This window comes from Natator depressus, chromosome 15, assembly GCF_965152275.1.
Source record: "Natator depressus isolate rNatDep1 chromosome 15, rNatDep2.hap1, whole genome shotgun sequence".
In the NCBI taxonomy this organism is placed as follows: Eukaryota; Metazoa; Chordata; order Testudines; family Cheloniidae; genus Natator; species Natator depressus.
Genome location: NC_134248.1, coordinates 13,679,262 through 13,683,037, shown reverse-complemented (window position 1 = coordinate 13,683,037; position 3,776 = coordinate 13,679,262).

Genomic DNA, 3,776 nt, shown 5'->3' with positions numbered 1-3,776 from the left:
GCTGCTACTGGGCATGCGCCCCGTGACGCGCGCATGCTCCGTAACAGCACGTGAAGCCTCTGCCCTCATTAGGTCTGCCATCACTTTGCTCTCTGCGCAGGCGCCCTCCTTCCACGTGGCCCTAGGCCAGAAACTGGCTGTCCCAGAGCCATACATTTGACCTTCAGCTGCTTTCCAGAGAGTGCTGGTGGGAGCCAGGCAGGGACGGGCCTTGTGGTCAGTGCAGGATAATGCCCAATGAGGGCGCCTTGGCCTAAGGCTCCAATGCCACTGGGAAGAGTCATTCCCACCAGATTGGTCTGTGTGTCCATGAGCTCTCAACCCTGCCGCTGCATAGCGTCATCCTGGCCCGCCTCCCTGCCTTTCTCGTAATGGGGGAGGGGGGGGGAAATCCTGCAAAATCGTTTTTGAGGTAACTTGAGGTCACGAGTGGAAAAGGCTGAAAACCATTGGTCTGTCCTGTCCCTGCATTTCTAAAGCACCCACCATGGTATATATATGAAGAGACGTAGATGAGTGATACAGAGCGCTCCTCGGTATATTTCTCGCACGGCCTGCGGCTGCATGGCTTGGGCCGTGAGCCCATCACACCCCAGCAATTAAGCAGAGTTGGTTCTACTGGCTTCTTGGATAGGGCACCTCCAAGGGATGCCCAGTGATAGCGATTCTGCCTGAGGCACTCTTGCTTAGTAGAACTGAACTCTTGCCCTGGTGTTGTCGGAGGGAGTGCTGTGCTGTGCTCTTGGAGGTGTCCGCTGCTTCCAGGACAGTCAGCCTGCTCCCTCTCCTGGCCAGGCAACATTGCTGGAAACTAGTTGTTTGTCTCTGCACACCACTGATCTCCAGGACAACATCTTTAGTATATCCATAGCATTCCCATTGTTGTTCCAGAAGACACATAAATTACTGCCATGGCAATTAGTTTTCCCAGGGCTAACATTATCATAATGGCAAGTTGACATATTTTTTGGTAGAGTCTCCTGTACCTGCTCACTAAGAATAGATATAATTATCTCACCAGAATTCAGTCCGTTTAAAAAATGACTCTCACGGTGTCCTTTTGTCATGAGACAAACAACCAGTGTGTCACATGGTTCAGTAACCAGCCATGTGCCCACCAGAGGGTGCTATCTGACTTCCTTTAGCTGCACTACCATGAAGTTCAGTATGGCGGGTGGAAGATATGCGCACGCACGCACGCACACACACACATGCACACAGCTGAAGGTGCTCCTTTTACATAATCTCTTACAAAACATTGTTCAGCTGTCACGGGAAATCAGGCTTTTAATATTTGTCTATCAAGTATTTCTAAGGCATCTGTCACCTTAGTATCTAAATCAATGCACATTCAAGGAGCATTTTACCCAAAACAAGGTTTATCACAGTTGAAGAAGTCGTATATTGATAGCGGTAGGTTTAAGTTGAGAGGTAGGGTGCTGGCCTGGGGCTTGGCATACCTGGTTCAGTTCCCTCTTCCGCCCCAGAATTTGTGTTTGATCCTGGAGAAGGCTCTCTGTACCGCAGTTCCTTGTTTGAAAATTGGGAATAATAGCATGGCCCTGCCTCACAGGGGCGCTGTGAGGATAGATATATCAGAGACTGAGCGGAGCACAGATACTGCAGTAATGGGGCAGGGTAAGTACCTAATTCCTGGTCTACACTACGGGGTTAGGTCGAATTTAGCCGCGTTAGGTTGATTTTAAAATGACCGCGTCCACATAACCAACCCTCTTCCATCGACCTAAAGGGCTCTTAAAATCAACTTCTGTACTCCTCCCCGACAAGGGGAGTAGCGCTAAAATCGACCTTGCTGGGTCGAATTTGGGGTAGTGCGCACGCAAATCGATGGTATTGGCCTCCGGGAGCTATCCCAGAGTGCTCCATTGTGACCGCTCTGGACAGCACTTTGAACTCCGATGCACTAGCCAGGTACACAGGAAAAGCCCCGGGAACTTTTGAATTTCATTTCCTGTTTGGTCAGCGTGGCGAACTCAGCAGCACAGGTGACCATGCAGTCCCCCCAGAATCACAAACGAGCTCCAGCATGGACCAGAAGGGAGACACTGGATCTGATTGCTTTATGGGGAGAAGCATCTGTGCAGGCCGAACTCTGATCAGAAAGAAGAAATGCAAATATATTTGCCAAAATCGCACAGGGCATGGTGGAGAGACGCTACAACAGGGACACACAGCAGTGCCGTGTGAAAGTTAAGGCGCTCAGGCAAGCCGACCAAAAGACAAAGGAGGCAAACGGTCGCTCCGGGTCAGAGCCCCATACATGCCGCTTCTATGATCAGCTGCATGGCATTCTAGGGGGTGACCCTACAACTACCCCACCACTGTCTGTGGACACCTGCAAGGGGCGAGTCTCACGCAACAGGGAGGAGGATTTTGGGGATAAGGAAGAGGAGGAGAATGCGCAGAGGCAAGTGGTGAATCCGTTCTCCCCGGCAGCCAGGACCTTTTCATCGCCCTGGAGCCAATACCCTCCCAAGGCCGGTTCCCGACCCTGAAGCCAGAGAAGGCACCTCTGGTGAATGCAGATTTGTAACTAGAGTACAGGGTTTAAAAGCAATTGTGTTTAATGTTTGATTTGCCCTGAAGAATTGGGGTGCTCTCCGGGTGGTACTTTGAAAGGCTTTGCGGAAGGTTTCTGGGGAGGGCTGCCTTATTTCGTCCTCCACAGTAGGACACTTTCCCACGCCAAGCCAGTAGCAAGTAGTCTGGAATCACTGCAGCACAAAGCATGGCAGCGAATGGTCCTGGGTTTTGGTTGCATTCAAGCAACATTCAGTCTATATCTTTCTGTGTCAGCCTCAGGAGAGTGATATCATTCATGGTCACCTGGTTGAAATAGGGGAATTTTTGTAAGGGAACAGTAAAAGGACCCCGTTCATGCTGGGTTGTTTGCGCTTGGCTAAAGGGATCATCCCAGAGAATAGCCACTCGGTGGGAGGGACGGGTGAAGGGATCATCCCAGAGAATAGCCGCTCGGTGGGGTGGGGGTAGGTGTGTGCTGCACATCCACCCGAAAACCTCTCCTTTTAAATGTGAAACCCAACCCGTTGCTTGCTCTGGGAAAGGAGGGCGCTGCAGTCTGAAAACATTCCCACATGTTAGGAAGGCGGAAGAAGCCAACCCTGCGTACCAAAAGGCTTACCATGGCTGCCTGGAAACCGAATTCTGTTGCCCAGCCATGTGTGATGTGTCACCATACCGGCAGGCGCTCAATGTAAAAGGCAAAATGCGACCTTGTACCTAAAGCACATGTGCTGTCTGCTGTGAATTGCTTGATTCACTGTGAAAGAGTCTCCTTAACACACCAAGGAGGTCACAAGCTACTGAACTGTGCCCCATATGTGCTGGTGTTCCCCTTCTCCCCTGAGAGCCCAGCCGACCATCCCACGACTCTCTGAAAATCAAATGGAAAGACACTGCCCCAGAACCAGGGATTTCTTCCATTGGCTGCTGAAACCTTTTCATTATGGCAGGAGCGGGGGAATGGAGAAAAGGCACCAAAAGCCAAAGCACCGTAGGAAACCTCACCGTCTTCACCACCAAATTCCAGAGAGCTTGTTCACCAAGGCAGGAAAGTGGAGATCTTGTGAGCACAGCTGCAGGTTCATGACATTCTGCAAATAGACCCAGTTCAGACAGGCTGACTTTGTTCAGGAGTAAGAGCCCCAAACCGTAACAGAGAGACGGGGGAGGCACCACATCCTCCGGAGTCTGACTAGGGGAGTTTCGTACCTCTTTCCCTATTATTGTCTGGC